Genomic DNA, 17,319 nt, shown 5'->3' with positions numbered 1-17,319 from the left:
AACAAGAATCAATAATAATTACAAAAATAAAACAAAACAAAAAAAACCTAGGTGATGATGACTCATGAAATGACTCTCAAAGCAATTCCTAAAGGCCAGTTCATGAAATTGTTGAAGCCATGGCAGTTTCATTGGAATAATTGCCTGGCTTCTTTAAGCGTCATTAGGAAAATAGTAGGATTCATTTGGAATATTTTTAATGGGCTGATAATGTCTTAGCAACATCTTTTGTAGACGCTAAATTCTGTACAGTGAAGTGAAGCAAAACCACACCCTTGACCCACCTCTGTGCCACAGACTGCAGGACTCAAGGTGGAAGAGGAAAGTGAAGTCCAGGAGAACGTGATCAAATATGAAGAGTTAGGCCTGACCTCCAAGGACAGATAATCCCATTAAAAAGGAACTCAAGATCCTTCACCAGGCAGTGTTCAGAGCACCCCTTCTCACAATGGTATTGAAACATTTTACGGAAGCTACATATGTGCAAATGTTTCTTCCTGAATTTTTAGTTATGTAGGTAAAGCTTGGAGTGTAACACAAGGTGTTGACTCAAAATCGGATTTATAATTGGCCTTATTTTGTCACAGCCCTCGATGTCATCTCCCAAAGAGTCATCATCCTGCCCGTTAGAGGCTTCAGGATCTGAGCTAACACGCGGATCCACAAAAAGCAAAAACAGGCTGTAAAATACATCGAGACTGCACTTACACGAGTTGTGGCAAAGGGCAAGCGTGTGATGAATAAAGGAGGAAGAGGGAAACGGACTTGGCCCAGTGGTTAGGGCGTCCGTCTACCATATGGGAGGTCCGCGGTTCAAACCCCGGGCCTCCTTGACCCGTGTGGAGCTGGCCATGCGCAGTGCTGATGCGCGCAAGGAGTGCCCTGCCACGCAAGGGTGTCCCCCGCGTGGGGGAGCCCCACGCGCAAGGAGTGCGCCCGTGAGGAAAGCCGCCCAGCGTGAAAAGAAAGTGCAGCCTGCCCAGGAATGGCTCCGCCCACACTTCCCGTGCTGCTGACGACAACAGAAGTGGACAAGGAAACAAGACGCAGCAAATAGACACCAAGAACAGACAACCAGGGAAGGGGGGGGAATTAAATAAATAAATAAATCTTTGAAAAAAAAAAAAAAAGGAGGAAGAGAAGCATCCTGCTTTTCCTTGTGACTTTCCTACTTCAGATAATGCGGTCCAACTGTCTCGACACGCAGGTGCAGACTCTCAGAGCCTCTTGGCTCTCCCTTCGCTGTGCCATCTTCTTCCTCCTTGCCTGCAGGAGAGGAGTCTATCCCAAAGCCAACTCTCAGATCCGCCTCCTTCCCTCCATTCTCTCTGTTACACTTTTTTCAATCTTTCATTGTTTCCACCTGAATCACCTTGGCAATGGCCCTCTAGTGATGCTCCTCAAGTCTGCCAGATCCAATCAAAAATAATTTTTTTTAAGCATTTACTCTTGACTCACTCCTATCTTAGACTGTATTTTCCAAAGAAGGTACAGCAGTATCTCCCATGGGACTTTGACATCCTTCCCATCAAAAGACAGAGTCTATGTTCCCTCCCCTTGAACTGAGAAGGGCTTTGAACCACGTCAGAAGTGATGCTGCGTGACCTCCAAGGTAAGGACCTAAAAAGTGGCACAGTGTTTGTCTGGTTCTCTTGGGAAACTGGCCCTCAACCCCTAAGTGGCCATATAGAAATTATGGGGTTGCCATACTGTGAGGAAGCCCAAGTGCCGTGGAGGTTTCCTAGGGTGAAGAAACCTGGCAGCTCGGAACAGGACTGAAGACGCGTCTGGATCCTTTCTTTCCCCAGCTGGTGAGTCACCCCGGCCTCTGAGTTCTCTAGCTGAGGCCGCAGCCAGCACCCTGCCAGGCTCTTTTCAGATCCCTGGCCCATAGAATCTGTGAGCACAATAAAATAGCTGTTTTAAACTGCTACATTTGGGGGTAATTTGTTACACCGCTAGTAGATAGTTTATTTAAAATCTCCTTTCTCTTCTCACAAAACCTGTATCAGTCATCTTGCCCAACTTGCGAGAATCTACTGATAAAAGAGTGAAGATTTCAGGAGGTCAAAGTGAGGAACTGATTTGACGAGGGTGATCCAGGCACCTTCCCATATTTGTTCAGTCCCCCGTGTGCTGGGCATGTCACAAGCTTTATCACAGCCAACCGTCGCAGCCACGGGGTAAGCTTTAGTTACCTTCGTCAATAGATGCAGAAACGCGGGCTTGGAGTGGAAACCCAAGTCGCCCAAGCTCTCCTTCCGTGTAAGTGACAAAACAAGAACCCCCGCCCAGGACCTTCTGGCACCAAAGCCCTCGTGAGCCCCAGAAAGCCCCTCCAGGGCTGAATGAAAGGGAACACAGATGAGCGCTTGGCACAAGTTTGCTGCCCTTACCTTTCCCAGGACTTTACTGAAATAACGTCTCTCTTTGGAGTAAAGGAAAACAAAGCAGGCTGATTTGGCTTAGAAAGCCCCTTGCAACAATGTAGAACAAGCCAGGAGTAATTTGTTTCTATTCTTCTCCATGTGACCCGCTGGAGGTTATCCTGGTTTTTATTAGCCCAAACTTCCCCTTTTCAAAAGATAATTCTTTGAAACCTTCTGGGAAATTACCCTGGCTCTGGGCTGGCCACCACATGCTCAGAGAATTAAGAGAACCTTAGACTTTTAACCCCTTGTGGCCACAGGCACATGCACACAAAACTGAATGTGCCTCTTTAGCAGGCTGCAGAGACCCTTCACCCCGAACGGCCGTTGTGTTCGGCTTTATTTTGGACAAAAACTGATCTTTTCGATTTGTTCGATTCAAGAGTTTTATACAATATACAGATCTAGTCATGTTTTAAATTCACTAGGAATCTCTTATTAGGGAAAATCAAGAGCTAATTAATATACAAGCCTAGATAATTTAAATGTGCTAATTATTTTCAAATATTCCTTCAGGAAAATTAATTCAGAGCAAGTAATATAAAAAGCCACAGCAGAAAATTTAAATTTCTATTCTACTCCATATTATAGTCAATTACATTTAAAAATTCATAATTTTCCTTCATTTTTGTTCTCTAAATGGGAGTTTTGGAGTTTTTTACAGTGTGATAAGAAATAGAATAAGTGACACAATTTCAGCAATTAATTTCATGTTCTTTCAACATCTCCATAGCTATGGTTTTGACAGTTAAATATTTCTTTTCTCTGGGAAGTAGGGTTTGGTAGAGGGGGTGAGGATAGAGAGCAAGCCCACCCAACCCTCCGTCACCTCCTGTCCTCCAACATCTCCCTCAGAGTAAGGACATTACTTTTTTTTATCCCTCCCCCCCCACCCCCCTCCCCCCGCCTTGCAGCTTGCTTGCTGTCTGCTCTGTGTCCATTCGCTGTGCATTCTTCAGTGTCTGTATTTATTTTTATTTATCCTCCCCCCTTTGTGGCTTGCTTGCTGTCTGCTCTCTGTGTCTGTTTGCTACGTGCTCTTCTGCATTTTTGCTTATCTCCCTTTGTGTTGTCACCTTGCTGAGTTGGCTTTCCACTGCACTTGCCGGCCGGTGGCTCCCCATGGCACTTGTGGGCCAGTGGCGTTCCGCAGCGTGCGGGCGAGCTGCCTTCACAAGGAGGCCCCAGGACACAGACCCAGGGCCTCCCGTATGGCAGGCGGGAGCCCGACGGATTGAGCCACAGCCGCTTCCTGAAGACGTCATCTTTTGACCCGTATCTCCTTACAGTCCTGTGTTTCTTTCTGGCAAATGTCCTTGACATATAACTCAGGACACCCCCTTTGGGAGGTGAGAATGGAAGGAGGAATCCTCTGTCTTCACCCAGGCCCAGCATCAATGCTATGTTCAGAACTTCTTGACCACCGGAATGAACGCCCTTTGCAGGAAGAAGGATGAGGAGTTCTTTAAGAAACAAATAGCATCCTGCACAAGCTAGTGCAGTGAGCTCATGCTTTATCTCGTACCTCTTGCTGCAATGATAGGTAAGAAGCAAAACGAAACCAAAAAGAAAAGCAAAACCACTGGGCTCAAAATAACGATCTCTCTAATGGAAACAAAAAGTGGTAGGCAGGCAGGGGGGTGTAGCTCAGTGGTTAAGCACCTGCTGTGCACATACGAGGCTCCAGGTGCAAGCCCAGCACTAAAAAAAAGTGGTGGGCAGGGGCTGGAACCGACCTGCAGGCAGCGGTCGTCTAGAATTTTACTCTTAAAGAAGGAAGGGTTTGCTAATTGTGGCAGTTTGATATTATTTATGAATCCCCAGAAAAAGAGAAAAAATTATGTTTGTAAACTGGTCTGTTCCTCTGGGGGTGATGCCCTTTGGTCGTATTAAAGTCAAAGGTTTTTAAGTTTACCTGATAAAAGATGAGGGCTTTGATTGTACCACGTCGGTAAGGCACGACTGGGGTCGAGTCCCCGCCCCCTCGGAGGGCTGATATAAACAGACGCTCTTCCAAGAAGACACACAGGAAGAGAGAGCACCATAGGCATGGAAGAGGAGCTACCAGGTCGTGTCTGATCCTGGAGCCCTGGGGAGAGATGAGCCATTCGCCTGATGGTTTGCAGCTGAAGAGAACAGAGCAACTGAGCAGCTGAGAAGGCCTGGAAAGAAACAAGCCCTATGGCAGGCTGATACAGGAAGCCCTGAGAGGCGAGCCCTGTGCCAGCCCACAGCTGAGTTCGGAAGAAGCTGGGCCCACGGAGCCTGAGAGGAAGGAAGGAGAGACCTGGCAGAGGTTGCCCGCCATCTTGCTTCAACACGTGGCAACTGACTTGGGTGAGAGAGCAGCCTTGAGTTGGACTCTCTAGGGCCTTGTAACTGTAAGCTCTTACCCCAAATAAATACCCTTTATAAAAGCCAGCAGACTTCTGGCACTGTGCATCAGCACCCCTTTGGCTGACTAATACACTGATGGTCCACTGATGAGAGGGACCTGGAATCAGGTTCACTGATAAATACAGGGACTCAGATGGGTCTTCTCCAGGAAAGAAATCTGAAAAGTCAAATGGCTGATAAGTGTCTGGGGTTTTATCTTTGCAGATATCTACTAATTGAGGGAGACAGGAGGTTAAAGAAAAGGCTTTCTGACAAAGAAATTAAATTTACTGACTGTGACTATGATATCCCCAATATTTCTGTGGGAGGAAAGCCCTGAAATAGTGGATGTGGCTGAGCATTAGAGGCCTAAAGGCAACAACTCTAAACCACTGTAAAATTACTTTTAAAGAGGAGAAGTATGGGGAGAGGTAAGATGGAAAAAGAGAGGAAAATATAAATGAACCCCTCCCCCCATAAGTGTCTAAACTGAAACTCCAAAACAAGAAAAAATCCAATGAGAATAAAATCAAGAATCTGAATGTGAACTCATTTTTTAATTGAATCAATTTTATCGAACACTCTGGAAAAGACCAGTAAAAACAAAAAACATGTTTTTTAATGCACAAAGACAGAAGTAAGACAATAAATTTGTTTTTTAATGAGATAAAGAAACTGTAGTGAGACAGAAATCAAAATAATCAATTAGAAAACTTAGAATACAATGATGGACTCACTTTAAAAAACTCAGTAGAGTAGTAATTCTAGATTGGACACAGTCAAAGAAAGAATACATTAATTAAAAGAGAATACTGAAGAATTCACCCAAAAAACAGCATATAAAAAACTGTAGTTGTATGTTTTATGTATGTATGTGTGTATATACACAAATACATTATGTACATATAAGATAGATATATGTAATGTTATGTGTATAATATAGAAAAAATACATGTAAACAAGCACTTAAGAGATAAAGGGGCTAGATTAAGAGACTTCTCCATTTGTCCATTCAATAGGATTTCAAAACTAAGTGAATGTTAGGAATGGCAGAGAAGTAATATCTGTAATGCTAATAGTTAAGAAGTAATTGAATAAAGACATGAAATTTTAGAGAGAAGTGTTTTCCAACTTCCTAGTATATATTGACATCTAGACTCATCAAAATGAAACTATAGAACTACACAGATAAAAAGAAAATCTCAAAAGCTACAAGAGAGAAGTGACAAATTATTTACAAAGGAATAACAATTAGACTCTCAGCAAATTTCGCATCAGCTCCATTAGAGGCCAAAAGACAATGGAGGAATATCTTCAAAGCACAGAGGAAAAATAACCATCAACCATTTAACAGTGAGAGTGATATGAAAATATTTTCAGATACATGAAGATTAAAGGGGGCATTCAAATTCCTGTAAACAGGGCAATTCCTAGGGCCACGAGCAAGCACAGCTCAGGGCAAGAAGGAGGCTCAGAAGACCGCGAGGGCCCTGCACTTCACATCCGCCTGGGTCTGGTCTTGAGAGGAGGGCTAAACCTGGAAGCAGAACGACAGCCAATGCAGAGCCATTTGCAAAGATTGTGAAAGGTGGTTTTTGAGTAGGTTTGCTTTTGGTTTTGTTTTTTAGCTCCTGGCATGCACGGAAATCTCTGTAGTATCACTAGCTGGATACAAACCTGAGGAACAGACAGCCAGGGACTAAATCTCAGGTTTAACACTTTAAAATATTAAAATAGACAGTGTGCAATGAAAGATTACAAGACAAATGAAGAGACAGGAACTGATGGCCCAACATAAAAATCCAGAAAACATCAACAAAGATGATCAGACTTATGAACACACCAGACAAACACTTTTTTAAAATGATCCTATATATTCAAGAAGATAAAGGAAAACACAGAGAAAGAACCAAAGGATATCAGGAAAACAATGAATGAATAATATGAAGAATCTCAACAAATAGACAGAAAATTTAAAAAGGAACCAAAGAGAAATACTGGAGTTGACGAGCATATAACTGAAATGAAAATATCTCTAGAGGGTTTCAACAGCAGATTTAAATTGGCAAGAAAGAATCCATCAACTCAAAGACGAAACAATTGAAATTATTCAGGCTGTGGAGCAGAAGGAAAAAAGAATGCTAAAAAAATGAACAGAACATAAGAGACATGTGGGACACTGTATTAGTCAGCCAAAGGGGTGCTGATGCAAAATACCAGAAATCTGCTGGGCATTAAAACTGGTATTTATTTGGGGTAGGAGCTTACGGTTATGAGGCCATAAAGCATAAGTTACTTCCCTCACCAAAGTCTATTTCCATGTGTTAGAGCAAGATGGCTGCCGACGTCTGCGAGGGTTCAGGCTTCCTGGGTTCCTCTGGGCTCAGCTCCTCTGTTTTCCCCACAAGGTCAGCTGTAGACTATGAGGCTCTCTAGGCTTTGCCCGTCTCCACAAGGTCCGCTATAGACTATCAGATGAACGGCTCTGTCTCCCTGGGGTTTCTGCCAGTCTAAGGAGCTGTCTCTATTCCTCTGTGTTCTTCTGCTGGCTCAGATCCTTTCTTTCCAAGGTTTGCTTCTCTTTCCTCTGCATGCTGACTTCCTGGGGCTCCAGCTTAAGACTTCAGCATCAAACCCCAACATCAGAAACCCTCAACTCTGTCCTTTGCCATGTCTTTTATCTCTGTGTCCCTACCCACCAAGGGGTGGGGACTCAATGCCCTAATGATGTGGCCCTATCAAAGCCCTAATCATAACTCACTCATGCCCAGGTACAGACCATATTACAAACATAATCCAATGTCTATTTTTGGAATTCGTAACCATATCAAATTGCTACAGACATCATCAAGCGTACCAATATACACATTATGGCAATCCAACAAGGAGAAAAAAGAAAGGAGCAGAAGGAATATTCAAAGAAATAATGGAAGAAAACATCACAAAGTTAACAAAAGATATAAATATGCATATTCAAGGTACAAAACTAACCCCAAACAGGAGAAACTCCAAGAGCAACATGCCCAGACACATAGTGGTCAAATGTCTAATGAAAGGACAAGGAGAGAGTTCTAAAAGCTGTAGGAGAAAGGCAATGTATTATGTACAAAAGAAGCCTAATAAGATTAAATGCCAATTTCTCATCAGAAACCATGAAGGCAAGAAGGCAGTGGTATGAAATATTTAAAATGCTGAAAGAAAACAATTGCCAAGCAGGAAGTGTACATCCAGTGAGACTTTCTTTCAATAATGAGGGAGACGTTTAAGACATTCCCAGATGAGCAAAAGCTAAGGGAGTTCATCAGCATTAGACTTCCCTACAAGCAGTGCTAAAGTGAGTTCTGAAGGCTGAAAGGAAAGGATAAAGACAGAGGATTAAAGTGGCATAAACAAATAAAGATCTCTGGTAAAGGTAGCCATCTGGATAATTACAAATGCCAGTACTATAGTGTTGTATGTTTGGGCATGTAAATCCACTTTTTATTTATTACTTGATCATCTCAAGGCAGGAAAGGGATTTGACAAAATCCAGCACCCCTTCTTGATAAAAACACTTAGAAAACTAGAAATAGAAGGAAGCTTCTTCAACATGATGAATGACATATGAGAAAACAAACAAACAAACAAAAACTCAGCTGACATCATACTCAAGGGTGAAAGACTGAACACTTTCCTCTACGTCAGGAGCAAGACGAGGATGTCCGCTGTCTCCACTGGTGTTCAACATCGTATTGGAAGTTCAAGCTAAAGCAACTAGCAAGAGAAGGAAATGGAAAGGATCCTAGTCATAAAGGAAGAAGTAAAACTTTCCCTGTTTTCAGATAACATGATCCTATATACCAAAATCCCGAAAAATCCACAACAAAATTCCTGGAGTTAACTAAGAAATTCAGCAAAGTGGTAGGGTGCAAGATCAACATGCAAGTATCAGTAGTGTTTCAATACACTAGCAATGAACAATTTGAAGAGGAAATGAAGGGAAAAAAACCATTTACAATGGCAAGGAAAAGAATCAACATCTAGGAATAAATCTAACCAAGATGTAAATTTAACCAAGGTTGACTTGCAGGCAGAAAACTACAAAACATTGCTAAAAGGAATCAAAGAAGACCTAAATCAATGGAAGGACACTCCATATTCATGGATTGGAAAATTAAATATTGTTGTCAATTCTATCCAAAGCAATTTACAGATTCAATGCAACCCCAATCAAAATTCCAACAGCCTACTTTGCAGAATCAAATTTTGTCATCAGTAACTTTCATTCGAAAAGGAAAGCATAATCAAACTTAAAGACACACCACAGATTGAGAGAAGATACTTGCAATCCACACAACTGACAAAGGGTAAGAACCCAGGATGCAAGAAAAACTCATAAAAATTGATAAGAAAAGGCAAAAACCCAACAGAATGAATGGGCAAATAAATGCCTTGGACAAGCATTCCACAAGAGGACACTCCAGTGGCTAAGAAGCATATGAAAAGAAGTTTAACCAAACTGGCAAGCAGGAATTTGCAAATTAAATCACCACAGAAATACCATTTCCCACCCAGCAGACTGGCAAATCCAAGAAGGCTAAGAATCCTGTACTGGTGAAGATGTGAAGCTCTCCCCACCAACGCAGGCTGTGTCCTGGAAACAGCCCTTTGAAGAGTAAGTCTAGTGGGTTCGAGATGCACTTCTCTGATTCAGCAAGTCCACTCCTACCTCTGCACATGCCAGGGACGTGGACAAGAAGAGTCACTGCAGCGTAGTTTGTAGAGGCAGGAAAAAATGGATGCAGACAAAACCCATCATCAAAATAAGGACGAACTGTGGTACAACAGAAAACCGTCCGCAATTAAAATAAACGAACTGCAGCTATATGCATTAATACAGATAAACATCAAAAACATAATGCTGAATTTTAAAAATTGTAGTGTGGGATGATATATGCAGTATGATAACACATAGAGCTAAAACATGAAAACCAGTATTATATATCATTATGGGTAGAAATAAGAGTAAAACATGGAAATAATAAACAACAAATTTGGAATAGCAGTTACCTCTGGGCCAGAAGGGAAAGAAACAGAATGTGGAAGAAAACACAGGGCACTTAAGCTGCTTTTATTTTTTCTTGAAAGATTAAGTGAAACAAATACAGCAAAATATTAAGATCTGACAAATCTCCATGGGGGCCCATATATCAGTCTCTGTACTTTTCTGAATATTTGAAATGTTTCGTAATGAAAAGGTGAATTGCAATGCTTTTAAGTCAGTGTTGAAATCCAAGCATTCAGCTCAGATCTGCTAATTCTCACCAACGGGATGTTATCAGTTGGCGAGGTAGGAAGTGGTGGTCCCAGCCCTGAGCCGGGGGCACCCAGCTAAGCCCACCCATAGCCTGACCCCAGAGACTGGGAGAAAACAAGTGCTTGTCGTTTTGAACCGAAAGAAAGAGAGTGGGAGAGAGAGGGAAAGAGGGAGAGAAAGAGAGAGAAGAGGGAGGAAAGACAGAAGGAGGAAGGGAGAGAAAAAGGAACAGAAAGATTAGACAACAGCTTCTGAAAAATGTAACGTTCACTTTTCTGAGGCAAGAGGCCAGACAGACCAACGGATGGCGCAGAATCTCTTCCGGCGCCGGGTCTAGGAAGCTCTCAAAACATCCACACTGGTAGAACCATTACTGTGAGCAAAAATGCGCAAGGAAACTGGGATTTGGTGACTTCAACTTCCAAGTAAACCACAAGAATTATTTTATAGACTCTGAGAGCTTGAATGTTCTTCACTGATCACTGTCCAGACGAGGAAGCGGAAGCTGAGGATAGCGAAGTGCTGAAAGTCCTGAGCTTTCTGTGGCAACTCGTAACACAGTGCCTGCTGCAAAGTAGAAGCTCAGTAAATCCTGTTGAGAGAAGGAAGGGAGGGAGAGAGAGAGCTAGAGCAGAAGGAGGGGCTCTGCCTCCTCACGGCTTCCGGTCGCCCAGAGTCCTTCAGGTTTTAGCTGCGAGGTGTCGGGGAAGACTGGTTTGGAAGCCAGGAACCCTGAGTTCCTGTCCCCTGGGCCTCCCTCACTGCGTGAGCTCGGCGTCCCGCAGCCGCCCGCCTCCCCGTCCATCTCACTTTGCCTTCATGCAAAACGGGAAAAGGAGTCCTCGCCATGCCAGAGTCCCTGCGAGGTTCAGATGCGACTACGTGCGGCCGTGCACTGTCTCACTTGTAGGGGGGCTCACAAATTGTGCTGTCCTTGTTTCTAAACGCTTCCTCACCCCAACGGATGAGAAAGGGCTGCTGCTGAGAAAACAGGTTGTTTGCCAGAGGGAAGTCAGTTTGGAGTCCCACCTCACATCATTCTCTGACCTAAATTTTAGGTGAATTTAAAAGTCAGGTGCAAAACCCAGCACACACGTAATATGGAATATTATGCAATTAAAAAGAACAAGCTAAAGCTACGTGCGGAGACGGAAAGCCCTCCAAGAGATAGTATGATGTGAAGAAAGAAAAGCTCTGGAATGATATGTATTGTACGTAGGTGTATTTTACTTGTATCAAAATAAATGCTGCATACCCACACCCCACGTGCATGCATCATACATGTAGAGAAGTCTGAAGGATTCATCCATCAATTTCATACTAGTTGCCTCTAGGGAAGGTAATGGGATTAGGTGTGAATGTGGCATTTCAATTTTTTATGAAAAATTTTGTACACATATATACACTCTATATGTACTTACATATTTACCCAATGAATTTTAGGATGGTGTGTATTCATTTCAAATTTTAAAAAACTTAAATGCAGAGAACAAAACCAATTAAAAATTGTACATAAAGTTCTCTGTTTGAGAAAGAAAAAACACTCTGCAAGCATAAAAGCAATATGAAAAAAAAAAGACTAAATGCTCTGCCAAATAAATAAATAAAATTAGAAGGTAAACAATTGTAAAGGGTTCAAAACGGATAAAACGTTTAACGAGGTGGCTGGGGTTCCGGGCGGGAGGAGGCGCCGGCCCTCACCCCACACAGGCCTGCGAATGCACATTTCAAACATTCATGCGACATTAGCAGCTCGGGCCCTTCTTCTGCAGACTAGAAAGCTGGCGTTCCAATGCCGCCACATGCTGATGGCCCTGTCCCCACCCTGTCCTCGTCACCGCAGGACCTCCTTGGAGGGATCGCCGGAGTGTCCCCGCTGTAACGCTCGCCACACCTCCCCTCTTCTCCCCAGTGGGCTGACCAGGCGGGTCAGCCCCTGTCCTGGCAGGGCCCGAGTTCCCTTCTGGTTTGAGCTCCTGTCTCTCTCATTCAGGTTCTTCCTTGAGGGTGAGTTGAGGAGTGCCCCCCAAAAGGAGAAGTCCGGGTACAGAGTCACCGCATCTGCGACTGGAGGGAGGGGCTGTCTGCGGCTCTGCCTCGGCCCACCAGGGTGGAAGGGGACCTAGTGGGACCTGGAGCTCCAGCTACGCTTCCCCCACTGCCCAGGGCAGCCTCGCGCCTCCGCTGGGTATGGGGCCCCAACCCCGGCAGGGCCTGCCACCGGCATGCTGGCCCTTCCAACGCAGCTCAGACCCTGCGCCCAGCGCCCAGATCTAGTGGGCAAGCTGGCTTGGGAAGGGGGTGGGCAGTGGTGTTTAAAGAGAACGTTAGGTGGCACTTTACAAGGAAAAGGTCTTAGCATCCTGCAGACAGTGGTTTACTACCCGGGGGACACCCACTGGGCGCCGCAGAACCAGGGCCTGTGCGGGTGGTGAGAAGGTGCAGGCCCCCGGAGGGCCGTCCTGCCCCGGGAGCGCCACCGCCCTGGGATGCAGGGTCAGCGTGGTCCAGCGGGTGGATAGAGGCGGGGCTGGGCAGAGTGAGGCCGCTCACCGCAGTGAGGCTGGCACACGTTCTTCAGTCTACACTGATCTACAAAACCGGCCGGACAGGGTCTGGGGAGGATTCGGCAAACGCCTGGCATGGGGCTGGCGGAGGCTCAGGAGAGGAGGGAGGCTCCAGGCCCCTGTCGAGCGTGAGGTCCCCGAGGCCCTGCCCACCCACCTCCTAGGTGCTGCACCCTGCCACGGAGACATGGCTGCCAGGCGGGTGCTCAGCCCGGGGAGCTCATCCAGCCTCTCGTTGTGAAACCTGAGCATCCCATCGATTAAGTCAGGGGACACGCCTGACTGGGGATCGCAAATACTCTCCAAAACGCATCGTTTCCCCATGCTTCGATGTAGAATGAGCTGAAAAACCAAAATTCTCTATTGCAAAAGTCAACCCCCACCCCCCGTGCCTGTTTCCCTAAGAAAAGTTGTGTCCCCTCCCTCATGAGCACACTCGGGGGGCTGCTGTCCAGCGCTGGTTTCACAGCCTGGGGGGTGGGAGCAGGTGGCACAGCCCCCAAGCCTCAGATGTGTACCCTCTGGTTCTCCACGGAAAAGTCCACCGTCCCACTCTGTCGACTGTCCCCTGTGCTGCCATCAGAAACACCAAACACAGGAGGCTCAACGTGGAAATGACACTTTTTAGCTCCAGGGTCGGTTACGGCTTCCAAGACCCAAACGGGCCTGAGCGTTTGGGATGCGAGGCCCCTCTTTGGGCGCCTCTGGCTCGTTACCGTGGGAGCCCGCAGCTGCGGCCGGATCAAATGAGGCTTTAAAATCGAGGGCCGCAAGGCGAGGGAAAGCAGCCCTGCCCCGGAGCTCAGCGAGGCAGGACCAGGCGCCCGCGCCGTGCGTCTGCGGCCACTTTCCTCGTCAAGGAGGGCCCTGGATCTCCTCCCCGGGGACTGGCCATCGCGGGTGCAGACGCGCGTCCGGCTGACTCTCCAGGTGCAAAGTCCGGCGTTCCCCATTCAGAGCCGCGGCCTTGCGGCACGAGGACGTGAGGAGCCGGGGGTCGGCCGCCGGTGCCCAAGGGTTCGGACGACGGTCCCCACCTCAGCTCTGCGCTCCCGTTTCTCCAGACGCAGGCGGAATTCGCGTCCGGCCCAGTCCCACTGCGCTGGGCTGCCCCGGGAGGGCCTCGGCTTGAATTCCACCAAACAGAAGGGACAGGCGGTCCCCTGGTGGGCTACGTCTCTCGGGCTGCCTTTGACCTGGGTTTGCATACCCTGAGCCCCCACCAGCAGACATGGCCCGGGGGCTTGACCCCTAGAGCCAACGGGCCCTGAAGCTGGCCCGCGTGGAAAACAGCCCTGCGGAGCGGGGGCCGCCTCCCCAAGCTCAGGGCGCAAAGCCCACCGGCCCCTCTGTGGCCAGCCTGCCAGCCGGGACTCCCCCAAGTCCCGGGCGGGCAAACGGCCCCCCGAGGCCTCCGGGTGGCTGGCCGCCGTGCGCGGCCCTGGCCCTGCCCCCTGGAGGTCGTGCGCCAGCTGACCCCTATCTGGGAGCGTCCCAGCCCAAACGGGGAACAAAAGTTCCCTCTGACGAGCCCGCTCGGGTTCCCAAGTATGTTTTTATGTTTGTTGGCAAATAGAACTGTCACCAGCAACAATCGCACCACTGTTTCCCCTCGGCTCGGCGACTTCATTTCCCCGGTCAGTCCCAGGCCAGGCGGCCGCCGGCCCTGACCTCGAGCCCCCAGAAGCAAACCCGGGCTGGAAGTGGAGACTTGTCTGTTTGACCTTGCACGGCCTAATCTTCCAAAGAAAAAGGAAAACAACCCGCCCCTCCCATCCGAGCAGGCGGGGCGGGGACTGGTTGCTGCTCTCCTCTCCGGGGTCCTGCCTCCCTTCGGAGCGAGGCGCTGCGGCCTCTACCGGCGGGACGAGCGCGGCCGGGCGGCCCATCGCCGAGGCTGCCCTGCCACCCCGTGGCCGCGTGCGGGACGCGCAGGTTTAGCGCCAGCCGCCGACTCACTGAGCGTCAGGAAACCACAGGGGTAGGTAAGTTGCTTGAAGGGATTGTCAAAATATTGAGACAAGGAGGAGGACTGTGGGAAGATGGTGGAGTAGGAAGCTCGGGGAATCACCTCCTCCAGCGGAACAACTGCCGAACGGGCAGGGGCGGCCGAATCCGCTGCCTAGAGACCCCCAAGTCCAGTAGAACGCTGCCCAGCATGCAGGGAAGAGTGGGAGGGGACGTGGGTAAATGCCAGGAAATTGCGCTCTCTCCGCACCGTGGTTCCTCGCGGCAGGCAGCAGTGGGGTCCAGCTCGTGGCGTCGCTTGCTGGTGCGAGAAAAGCCCACTTCCCCCCAATCCGGGTGGGCACAGCCAGCCGCTGGTCAAGGCCTTTCACCAGCTGCTTCAGATCTCCGGGCAGCCGCTGTCCCAGCCCATGCAGGTGGAGATGGTGAAAGGGAAGAGGGTGAGAGGGGCTGAGCGGTGGAGGACAGTTGAAGGGCCGCATCTGCGGGGCAGGTTATGGAAGCGCAGGTGTGGCGAGCCGTGGAGAGTCACCTGCAGACTTCCTGGCCGCAGCTTCACCCACTCTCAAGGACAATTCGGAGCCAGCCTTCGTGGGTGCCCAATCTGGAAATGACTGACTCGGGAAACTCCTCTCCCGTACTCTGCCCCTCCCAGAACTTGCCCTCCAGAGAAAGTCAGTTTGGGGCTACGAAAGCAGTGTAAGAAGCCGTTGAAGTGATTGCCTAGGGCAAGTCCAGCAGTGGAGCACCCAGCAAAGGCAGACGGGAAGTGAAGGGGGCATTCGAGCTCCTGTAACGGGGAACTCCTAAGGCCGCTGGCACGCTCAAGTCCAGGACAGGACACAGGCCGAGCAAAGACCGGGGGGGCCCTGCCCTTCGTGTCACCTTGTGGACTTTCCTGATGCTCAAGAAAAGCTGTCACGTTATCAGCTGGTAACAGGCTCAAGAAAGAGACATTCCAGGGAATAAACCCCAGAGTTAACATTTTCAAATGTTAAAACACACAATGTGCAACAAAAGATTACAAGACAAAGAAGGAAACAGGAAATTCTGGCCATCCAAAGGAATAGGATAAAAATCCAAAAAACATCAAGACCAGACCATGGAAGCATTGGGCAAAGAGTTCTTAAAAAATGATCTCAAGTATGGTCAAGGAGATGAAGGAAAAAACAGAGAAAGAACTGAAGGATATCCGGAAAACAATGAAAGAATGATACGAGAATCCAAATGAAAAGAAGTGTTTAAAAGAAACCAAACAGAATGAATGGAGTTGAAGACCAAAATAACTGAGATGAAAAATCCCCAGGAAGCTTTCAAAAGCAGGTTGGAACTAGGAGAAGAAAGAATCAGAGAATGTGAAGACAAAACAATTGAAATAAGGCTGAGGAAGAGAAACAAAAAGGAATTACAAAATGTGGAAATCACCCAAGTGGCCTGTGAGATACCCTCAAGCATAACGACATAATGGGGGACCCAGAAAGAGAGAAAGGGGCAAAGGAATAATCAAAGAAATAATGACAGAAAACATCCCAAACTCTGCAAAAGACATGAATATGCGTACCCAAGAAGCTCAGAGAACACCAAACTGGATAGACTTGAAGAGACATGTGCTCCACCACATTCTGCTCAAAATGTCAAATGCAAAGGACAAGGAGAAAATTCTGAAAGCTGCTAGAGAAATGTAATGCATTACGTAGAAGGGACTCCCAGTTAGATTAACCACCTATTTCTTCTCAGAAACCATGGAGTCAAAAAGGCATTGAGTTGAAATACTTGATGTGCTGAAGGAAAAACAACTGCCAGCTAAGAACTGTATATCCAGTGAGACTTTCAAACCTGAGGGAGAACTTAAGCTGTTTTCAAATAAACAAAAGCTGAGGGAGGTCATCACCACTAGCCCTACCCTACAGGCAGTGCTAAAGGGAGTTCTTCAGACTGAAAGGAAAGGACACTAGACAGTGGTTCAAAGTGGCATAAAGAAATAAAGACCTCTGGTAGATGTAGCTATTTGGGTGATTATAAATGCCATAAATTGTACTGTATTTATTGGCTGTAACTCCACTTCTTACTTCCTACAGGTGCTAAAATGCAAATGCATAACAAGTAATGATGATCTATGGTTTTGGACATGCTATGTACAAAGATATAATTTGTAACAAGTACAAAAAAAGGTGGGGGGACTGAGGGCTAAAGGAACAGTGCATGTGTATGTTATCAAAGTCAATTTGCTATCAAATCAAATATGATTTTTATATTATTTAGGATGTTAAATTTAAACCCCTGGAAGCCATAAGGAAAATATATGAAAAATATATCTAAATAGAAATGAGAAAAGACTTGATATGATAAAATACAAAAAATAAAATAAAATATGAAGTTAGGCATTAAAGGAAGAAATGAAGAACACATAAAACAAAAGACTTGCAAAGACTAAATAGCAAAAGGCAGAGGAAAGTCCTTCATTATCGGTAGTAACCTTAAATGTAAATGGATTAAACTTTCCAGTTGAAAGGCAGAGATTTGCAGAATGGATAAAAACATGACCCAACTATATGTTGTCTGCAAGAGATTCACCTTAAATTCAAAGACATAAATAGGTAAAGTGAAAAGATGGGGAGTAGGGCAGAGCTTTACCATGCAGTAGTAACCAAAAGAGCTGAAGTAGCTATAATAAAATCAAATC

The sequence above is a fragment of the Dasypus novemcinctus genome, chromosome 13, assembly GCF_030445035.2.
Source record: "Dasypus novemcinctus isolate mDasNov1 chromosome 13, mDasNov1.1.hap2, whole genome shotgun sequence".
NCBI lineage: Eukaryota > Metazoa > Chordata > Mammalia > Cingulata > Dasypodidae > Dasypus > Dasypus novemcinctus.
This window is presented reverse-complemented; position numbering follows the sequence as displayed.